At 36.0% G+C, this 11,248-nt stretch overlaps 1 pseudogene; it reads right to left on the bottom strand.

Annotated features, from left to right (window-relative positions):
* Nucleotides 1-10,062: 10,062 nt before the first annotated feature.
* On the bottom strand, nucleotides 10,063-10,899 carry LOC144439877 (sepiapterin reductase pseudogene; annotated as a pseudogene).
* Between the last annotated feature and the right edge of the window lie 349 nt (nucleotides 10,900-11,248).

Genomic DNA, 11,248 nt, shown 5'->3' with positions numbered 1-11,248 from the left:
ATTGCAATGTGCTTTCAGAATTCCATAAATAATCCGAAAAAAGGCTTACATGGCCCTGATCTACACCTCTCCCCCCCCCACCATTAAATGGGATAACCCGTAGTCTTGAAAAGTAGTATATTGTTTGTTCTATGGAACTGGGTCAATAAATGTAGAGAATAAAGACATCTGGTACAAAGTTATGATTGTGCACGATAATAATATGGAACGCTTCGTTGCATTTTCTTGTATGTGTGTCAGTGCGAGCACATCGCTTTATCTGCGTTACAAATTTATCTGGTATTTCTTTTCAAGGATATCGAATAAAAGTCAGAAACAGAAGCAGGTTTAAAACAGACAAGATTTGGTATCCGTGAGTGTAAATCGTGATAATAATACTGCTTTTAGAATTGCACTTGATAACGTCACTCCTTTAATATTTTGTTGACCATGACGGTCGATACAAAACGCAGGTACAGGTCAGGCATAGGTCAGGTACAGTCAGGTACAGCTCAGGTTAGGCATAGGTCAAGTCAGGTACAGGTCAGGTACAGTCAGGCACAGGTCAGGTCAGGTACAGTCAGGCACAGGTCAGGTCAGGTACAGTCAGGCACAGGTCAGGTCAGGTACTGTCAGATACAGTCAGGTACATGTCAAGTCAGGTACAGTAAGTATGGAATGAATGTTATTTTTTAGGTTCACATTCAAATCCAAAGATGTGAAGTCCGTCACTATGTTTGTTGTAGATTTTCGATAAGTTATCATCAGGTTATTTTTCTCAGCAATTCGCCATCAGTTATGATTGAGTTTTTTCAAAATTGCCACACAATTAATGTCTCTTGTACATCCTTGGTGCTTTTAAGAGGCCATAGCTTGAAGTTCTCCTCATCCGTTCAAAATTCAACCACTTGCCAGATCCGATTTATCATATCAACATTAGCTCTGTACCCATTACACCAGTCACATTAGCTCATAACATTGGAGTATTCTTCAATAATATCCACATTTTTAACCACCACGTCAAGAATACCTGCAAATCAATCTATACACATCTTCGTCGCATTGCATCCATAAGGCAATACATCACCGATGGCGTTTGTCTTACTATAATCCATGCAATCCTATCAGCCAAGCTTGACTACAGTAATGCATTATTATACAGACTTCCTGACACCACCATAAACCTATTACAACGTGCTCAAAATACAGCGGCAAGGATCATCTCTCGTACCAAGAAGTTTGAACATATCTCTCCGGTTCTCATCAGCCTGCATTGTTTACCAGTTCGTTTCAGGATTGATTACAAAATGTTACTGTTGACATATAAAGCCCTTCGTAGCTTAACTCCAGATTACATTTGTGATCTCCTCCAGCCATACACACCATGTTGCACTCTTCGTTCTACAAACAAGAATCTGCTTGCAACAACAACTTACAGACAAGTCACCTATGGAGGTCATTCATTGTCGCCCCCAAACTATGGAAGTCTTTGCCACTTGACATTCGCCAAGCCTCCAGCCTGGATTGTTTCAAAACAAAACTGAAGACTTATTTGTTCACCAAAGCATACGGTGTGCTTTAGCCATTACTGAACAGAACATTGTTCTGGAAATCTGCTATAGAAATTTGATTGATAGATTGAGTGAGTGATTGATTTATTGATTGATTGATTGATTGATTGATTGATTGATTGATTGATTGATTGATTGATTGATTGATTGATTGATTGATTGATTGGTTGATTGATTGATTGATTGATTGATTGATTGATTGATTGATTGGCCAGAGTGCACAGGACATATGTACAGGCACTTTGAAAATGTTGGGTGTGAAAAACAAAAAAGATGGCAGACGCTCATATTGGCAAATCGTCGAATTTTGTGCAATTTCAGTATTTATTAATTACACGGGAAGATTTTCACACCTAAAATATACCATTGTAATATGTTTAGGACAAGAATGTACGAAAATGACTTGGCTAAATGAAGTGACAATTGTCCTTCAAGAACAAAACACCTTGGGAAGTCCGAGGGCTGTCTTTTGCGTATAGCCCTACTGTCTTGGCGAACTTTGTTTGGCGCAGACTTATTTTAATTTTCACATTCAAGCCCTCGCACGAATGACTGAATGATGACTGTCTGTCTGTCTGTCTGATAATTGTAGTGAAAATTGCTGAACGGGATGAATGTTTTTGACACGTACTAATAGCTGTTCACTTACTACTTTTTCTCAATTTTAAGAGCTTATTCTCCAACTCAAGCCTGTTTGTGTAATTATATGTCTACATTTCTCCTACTTGTGATTTTTGTTGATGCATGCTTTTGACGTGCAATGAATAAAATTTCAACTTGATCCTGGAGCCAATTTCACTACAAGATATATGGGGTGAGGGAGGGGACTATGTAATCATAGACGTATCCGGAATGCATACACAATGCGCACATTTGTCATCATGGCATACCAAGATGATTTTTAATTTTCGAGTACTTAGATTGTTGAATTAGCATTTATAAAAATAAAGGTGAGATTTGCCATGAAAACCAATAAAATATTGCGAATAAAAAATAAGATGACGGACCGTTGGATCCCAATGTAAAGGATAAGGAGTTTTTCCAGGGTCAGGTTTGGGTTGGTGCTAATTTATTGAAACAAATGAAGGCTATGCTAATATTGGATGATTTTGGTATGTGATTTGGGTCGACACTGAGTCAAGTACAGAATGAAGTGTGAATGGAACCCAAAATCTAGCTCATCAGTTTTACTACTTCTGTCGCCTCAGAATGAAACTAACATGTGTAGTCTGAACATTGTATAATATGTATTATGTGTGTCAACAGACAAAAAGCGGATAATCCGGACATGCGCATCAAACGACCAAGAACTTTAAATCCAGCATCGATATATAGTTCACTACATCTCTCAAAATTGTATATATTTTTCCAATTTTACTGTTAATTATTAACAGTTAACAACGTGTTCTGTAGATTGCAAAATAGAATCGAATTTGAAAAACAGAAAATCTTTGAAGGCAGACAAAATATTTTTCGAAAGTACACACAACATTCAAGATTTCATTGAAATAGTTAGAAACAAATATTTTACATATACATTATACTGTAACTTCTACATCCTTCTAAATTAAGCCACTGTAGAAGTTTGAAATCAGTTTTTTTTAAAAGTGAAATCAGTTTTGTTGAAACGAATCATTGTCTGATCTACAAAACTCTGACTAACATTGCTACATTTTATTGTCTGGCTCAACAAATATCTTACTAACGTTGCTACATATACAAATGTAGCCCATTTAAATGTCTGAAAAAGTAGGTGTTGGTACAATTTATGATTTTGCTATGATCTGCTAAGATAACGGTAGCACACAGAAAGAAAATGTATCAATGTTCATTGGTACACATTTATATGACCTCGCAAAATAAAAAGAGGAACATTTCACGGTCGTTTTAACTCTAAGTTGACCGTTTCAATAAAAGAAAGAAAAAAACATGAGTAGATACGAGATTCTGGTCACTCTTTGAATACAAAGTACAAAAATTTGTATGGTGCACATCGAATGTGTCCATTGTTGATGTTTCATTACTACAGCATGTGTATAGAAGAGAGTGTCAATAGATTGAATAGTACCATTGACGATCAGCCGTTGATCGCGGCTTCAGTGTTAGTAGCTCTCTACTCCCAGTGAAGTCGGGACATTATATATACATGTTTAACATTGTTATGGTTACCTGGGCTATCAGGAGTTCCCCATATATTTATTACAACCGGTAGGTAAGTGGATACAGATTTTTTTTAATGTATGTAAATAGCCTAGTAACAAGACCACGCCCATAGTAACAGCCAAATGGTGGTGTATATTGCAACGATAACAGGGATCGTTAGACAAGTGACTAAAGATTCAAAAAATGTATGCAAATATGCCTAGTAACAAGACAACGCCAAATGATGTATATATTTTTTTTAATCCCTTTGAATTGATACATGTGTGCTTCAACGCCATTGGCGCTATTTTTTGTTACAAATTTATGCAAAACAAAATACATACACTGATAGCGCGCAACATATAAAATGATATATTTTATCCCACTGTGAACACAAATCAACATCTGTACACATGTGCATCTGTACACATGTGTACACATGTGCATGCTCACTGTGTTCATAGTAAAGACAACAGGTATAATCATTTAATGTGTGAGAGGGCGCTGTTCATGGTGACGTCTTAACCTTTTCACTTTCCCATCTTGTTGTAGGTGAGTGATTTTATGCCTTCAGAAAACGATTTAATCTGCATAATAATTCAAACCATCCAGACTTTTTATGTATGGCAAGTGATGGATTACATGTTTATTGATATCTTTATGAAGTTTGGGAAGTTTTCGTATAGATTTTACTACGTTTTGTACCATTGAAAAATATATGTCATAGTCGCATGTATTTAGTATTGCGTTATATTGATGTATGTTTGATGAGCTTGTAACTTTTGTATTGTAGTATTTTATTGTAAAGTTGTTATTCCTTTGACTTTTCATCTTACAATCATGCTGTAGATGGTGATGAAGAAATTAAACCAGCAAAGTGTCCAATGGTTAGAGAGGCCGGCTTGGAATCTGCAGGTTGCAGGTTCGAGTCCCATCACTGCCATTTGTTCCTGATTGGCTAAAGTCCTTAATTGGGCAAGATCTGAACAACGACTGTGCCTCAGTCAACCCACCTGTATAATTGGGGACCTGGTAAGATACAGGTTGCCATGTGAATGCTTACACAACTATCATCGTAGACGAGGAAGGACACCGAAATTCAAATCAAAATATCAGTTAGGATAGCAATAGCATGGTAGCGTTAGTCCTTCGAGTCTACATATATGTAGGTGGACTGTAAGATACGTCGTGACGTTTCGCCCTCACCGGCCTCCTAAGGGTTTGGCCGATGTGTGAGGGCGCCCCGTCATGGCGTAACTTACAGACTAACATGTCGGCTAACCCTACCAACTTATCCCGTGAGTTTATCATTAAGACACCTGAACAGGAATATGTGTCAATAAAATGACATCTTTTTCCCAGAAAAGAAATCTTTACGTTTTCAAAACATTATATTGACCAATAATACCAAAACGAATATACAAAAAAAGGAAATGATTTTTTTTTCTTTTATTAAATATATATAAGATTGATCACTTACAGATACAAAAAAACACACCAAAAAACCATGTTACAGGAATTAAGTTCAAAATATTATAGTTCAGTATGTTTCAGCTCTTGTTCTATATTGAATATCATAGTAAATTCCCTTCTTAGCATAGTATGTTAAGGTATTATACTTTCCACTACCCAATAGTTATGTATGGACCATTTGGCAATTAAGATTTAAAGGTTAACAATAGATCGCTTTCTGACCACCTGTTCGAGTTAACTTGCAAGTTACAATTAAAAGATAATATCTGTATTTGATAAACTAACATTTCTTTGCTGATGTTGACTTATGATATTGGAAATCGTATGCCAGGGTTTCTTCACTTCACAACATTCTAAATATCTGTGTTCCAATAAATCTATCATTCCACAATGTTTACAAATCATACAGTCTATTTTCTTCCAGTAATACAGATATTTCTTACGTGACAAAATTCTATGGAGAACTTTCCATTGAAACTCCCGTGACTTGATTTCCTGTGTTACACTCGTTAAATCGATATATTTACTGACAATCTTTGAATCTCTTTTCGATATGCCAATAAGAACTATCGATAAACGTTTAGTAGGGAATTATACTTAGCAAGAGGTACACACGGAATCACTGCACAGGGACACGGCCAGGATAAGACATCAAGATGATTTATTAGCTGACACCGGCTGGAACACCACTTCAATACAGGTTCAGGGAGATTCAAAATCTTAGAATCTCCCCAACAAGCCCCAAGTTACCATCCATATAGCCCAGAAAGTTACAATAGTTATACTATATTATAGCCCAGAAAAGGGGCGTCTCTCGATATGCAAAGCATATTAAAATCACAACACAATTCTTATTCTAGATCTGCATCCGGCGTCATGATACGTTTCAAACATCCGATTGGTTGGTTGGTTGGGAGTTCACTATATTTACATATGATCACATGATATTCAAAGTATTACTGCCACGTATCAATGTTCGTTGCCATCTTAACAAACACATACATAACGCTTTCAATATTAATATATTCTTATGACAGGTGATGCCGACTAGCAATGTATACAAATTCTATTCCTTTGAAATCGTAATAAGTTTGTTTGACATCTGTATCTAAAGTTCAAAGCTTATTCAATGGTTCCCTTTGTTTCAAGCCCAGCAGTTTTACTTGAACGTGACACTATCCTAACAAAAGCTATACAAACATCACTGGAGATTAAGATTTAGGCACTTATTGTTCTCACTACTAATATGTTTTTCCATTGTTTTGTTCAATTGTATTCTTTTGTTATTTATAATTATTATCTTTATTTATTTTGCAACCAAGCACAAAGAGGTGGTTGAAATCATGCAATTTAAAATCGCAAATACACAGGAAAACACAGACTAAAAGAGTACAGACAGCAAGGCTAAAATGTTTAAGAATGATTCCTAATGAAATGTTAAAAAGCTAAAGAAAGGTAAGACATAAAAAAATACTGATTACTGTTAAAAAGGTCTATACAAGCTCAAAAACATTCTGTCAAGCCATCATTGGTAATTGTACAAAGCGTATGGTATGAAACTGTTTTTGAATCGTTCGGTTCTACATCTAGGAATACTATATTTTTTTTGAGTGACGGGTCTTCCTTGTTGAGGTTGGATTGATCAAGTAATTTAATTTGTCATTACTAATACATATTTTCCCAAAAAATGATTGGCATATTGTATCTCTCCTCTGCGTTAGAGTTTTGATATTGGTAGGGACACATTCCGGATATGTCTGAGGAAAAATGATCCGGAATGCTCTTTTTTGTACCATCTCAATTTGTTGTGCTTGGTCACTTGTAAGTGCATTATGCCACACTGGACATGCGTATTCTACCACTGGTCATATAATTGAGGTATAGTACAGCAATAAGTGCTTAGTACTCAATCCCAATCTCTTGAGTAGAGTAAGAAAATACAACCGTTTAGTTGCTTTACTGTATATATAATCAACATGATCTGACCATGAAAGAGTATTATTTATCATTACCCCGAGAAGTTTCTGAACAGAGATTCTTTCGACGACTGTGTCATTTATTTTGGTGAGGCGAATTTCTCGATGGTCTTTCTTAAATGAGATTATCATGTCTTTTGTTTTGTCTGGATTTAATTTCATATTGTTTGCCTTAGACCAGTCAGTTGTGTAGTTTATTGCCTGTTGCATATTACTCCTAGTTGATAAAGTTTCGGATAAAGTGGTATTATCCATGAAATTATGTGACCGAGTTTGTGGTTTCAGGTCGTTAATCATAATGGGGAATAACAAAGGACCCAACCATGAACCTTGTGGGACTGATCCATTCAGTTTGGCCCAGTCAGAGACTTCTTTGCCGAGAATAACACGTTGTTGCCTATCACGTGTCTTTGTAGTTATAATTGTGTTATAATTTCTATATGACTTCGTGTTTTGTATGAAGTATTTTACATGAGCAGTGAATGACTAAAACTATTTGTCATCACGCATGAAATAGTTCCTTATTCTCGTCATTCTATGATTCCAAAAACTATGGTGGGGTCTTAGGATGGTGAATTATTTTAGGACCACTCTATGATCGATCATAAACCCGCTCCCATGAAATGGGTAAACATTTTCCTGATGCCCCCCCCCCCCCTGCAGGTAGTTTGTCTGTCATTAGGTATTGGCATGGAAATACACTTACATACTTTCGATTCATCATTGAATACATTCCAAGTTACATAACATAGATTGCTGCAGCAACAAGTATCAAATTAATCTGTATGATTAATATATATATATATATATATATATATATATATATATATATATATATATATATATATATATATATATATATATATATATATATATATATATATATATATATAACCTTTGTTCACAAATGTATGTTATATACCTCCTCATTGATATTGCATTCAGAAATCAATAAATGTATTTTTCTACCACCAAGCCACTCCAAAGTGGGCGTGTAGTCTGGTCAACCTAGCGGATATATAGTCCTATTAAACAGGGACATAATTGGAACAGAGGTATTGTTAGCAATCTGGCACAGAATTTTATGCTGAACAATATATCAAATGTCTAGATAAATCTAAATTGTGGAACATGTAGAAAAAAGTTTTAGTAGTATAAATAGGGAAAATATAATACTCTTATATATAATTGTTTAGCTTACTTTGAGGTGGTTTGATGATTGAAAAGTTCAATCAAAATCGAGTGTCAATAACTATGCATGAACAGAAAATATGTCGGATTACTAATATATTGTTTTATTTATTAATTATACTAATTTACACTTGTTTAACATGCAAGATTATTTAACAAGGGAAATATTTAATGATGAAAGGAAGGTTTTCAAGTATTCATATGGGCGTTCACAAAAATGTATACTTATTGTACGTTACATGTAATCTGTAATCTTGATTAAAGTACACACACACACACACACACACACACACACACACACACACACACACACACACACACACACACTATGGTGTCCAATCCATGACAAAATTAGAATGTCGAATAGTGGAACCCTGAAATCAAATGTGTAACTGGGAAATTGGGTTTAGAAGAATGAGTAGTCGAATGAAACAGGAAGCAGAGTAATCGAATGTCGAACTGTACAATAGAATACAGAATTAAACATGGAAAATAGAATACAAAATTGAAAAATGGAAAGTTGAGTTGTAAAATTTCATTCAGAAGTGAAAGTTCAGTTGTTTAATTGCATTCAGTTTTGGAATGACGAATTGTAAAATGGAATATAGAACAGAAAAATAGATATTTGAGTTGTAAAATTGAAATAAGAATAGCAAAATGAGGAGTTATAATTTTGTCATTGATTGAACACCACACACACACACACACACACACACACACACACACACACAAATACACACACACACACTAACACACACACACACACACTAACACACACACTCACACACACACACACATATTCAGTCTGTTTAAATTCAATATAAATGTGTGAACAATCATAAAGTGGCTCACAGGTAATTCATGACCTTCAGACCTCCCCATTGACATTACTTGCATTGGTTGTTGAACAAGTGATATTTCATGAATATTTTTCACTAATTATGCTAATTAAGAAACGTCATTTTTCACCATGTTCACCACTTAATTTGTTCTAGACTTTTGATATGTTATTCAGCATACAATTCTGAGTAAGATGCATAAAAAAGTATTTCTGTTGCAGTTATGTCGAGGTTCGGCATAAATTTCCGCTAAGACTGACTTGACTATAAACATAGACTGTATGCTTACTGTGTCGACACACGATACCTCTACTGTCTAGATGAATGGGGGACCTAGCGTGCGTTCGATACTGACGTGCCCATGGCAAATCAGACTGTCGTATTTAACTTTAAAAGAAGCAAATGAAAGAGATGTAGCGACTTTGAAAACTATAGATTTTTTGAGTATATACATATGTACACAAAAAAACGGACATTTCCAAGGAGAAGACTTTTCGGCATTTTCAAAGCCAGTTTTAATATTCCACCACTGATAAAACGATATTCTGATCCGCAGCAGTTCAACAACTGCAAAGGTAGTAGTTGAATAACAGTTGATATTAACTAAATTCAATGAGAAAACAGGATAGTCTCAACATAGTACTGACAAGGTTTCCTGAAGTTATGACTTGCTTTGCCCTCCTAACAGAGCATCATCGGGTCAGTAAATATTAACCAACATCTAAACAAACTATGCTGAATAAAAGTGATAAATATATTGAGTAATTATATACATATGTCCATGAGACAAATATTGATGAACTTAAAACTCCCCGGTTTTATATCCATTCACCATGCCACGTGTACAATAAGAAAGAATGTACTGATATGAAAAGAATCATTATCGTAGGGTTATTCTGTAATGAACTTCTTGTGTTCTTCGCCGACGACGTCGTAGTATTCCACGTGTTCACCATTCGTAAAGGAATCTTCCTCAATTAATTGCATCAACACCTTACAAGTCTTCTCCACTGTTAACAGGTTACCTGATGATAATGTCTCTTCTAGTCGCAGTTTCACGTATGGATTTATTGAGGTCGCTAGGAGCTCTGTTAACATATCGGTGTTAACTATCCCGAGGACATAGTTAACGATACGTATGTCAGGTTCTTCCAACGCCAGGACTTTGAACAGCATATCTTTGGCCGCTTTTGAAGTACAATTTAAAGTGGAGTATGCATACGGATGTATTGCACTGGAAGTCGACATATTGAAGACAGAGCGACGGAGATCTTCTCTCTTCTTGAAAACATTAAGAAATTTCGAGGTCACACAAATAACTGATACTAGGTTAAAATCGAAGTAATTTTGCACCTCCATCGGGTCATCGAAGTCGCCAATTTTCTTCGTATTATCACCCATTGATGCAGCGTTGATGAAAAGTGCGGCATGTTGGAATTTCTGTGAATCCACAGAGTCCAGCAATTTCGATACATTTGATGGAATGGAGGCCATATCACCAAGGTCGCAAGCCACCACCGTGATCTCAATCTCAGTACCACGCTTCAAAGTTACAAGTCGTTTCGTTTCTTCTAGTCTTTCTTCTGAACGACCCGTTAAAACGAGTTTGGAATTCTTCCCCATTCTCTCTGCAAGTTCAAGAGCGATTCCACGTCCTATACCTCTACTTGCACCAGTTATAAGACAAAATGTCGGCACCGCAAATACAGACACTGCTTTGTCAGCCATGATTGTGTTATCTACTCGACTCTAGGTTTAACTGCACCCTATTATCCTGGTTGTCACAAATGTTCCATTATGCACCAAATACAAATTTGAATGTGAATCGTTAAAATGCCTGTATCTATATAAGGGACCGGTCAGTTTCTTCGGCCTGGGGGGGGGGGTCCGGTGGATTGGTAGGGGGGTCACCCTGTTTTTGAAATTGGCAGTGGGGGGGGGGGTCATGCTGTTTTGAAAATTGTGGATAGGGGGGGTCATTGTGTTTTAAATTGTGATGGAAGAAAAAAATCCTTTCTACAATGGCATATAGCCTTGTCTGAAATGTGGTACATGTCAATATTTGTTCTTGTCCCTG

The sequence above is a fragment of the Glandiceps talaboti genome, chromosome 9 (genome assembly GCF_964340395.1).
Source record: "Glandiceps talaboti chromosome 9, keGlaTala1.1, whole genome shotgun sequence".
Lineage (NCBI taxonomy): Eukaryota > Metazoa > Hemichordata > Enteropneusta > Spengelidae > Glandiceps > Glandiceps talaboti.
This window is presented reverse-complemented; position numbering and strand designations above follow the sequence as displayed.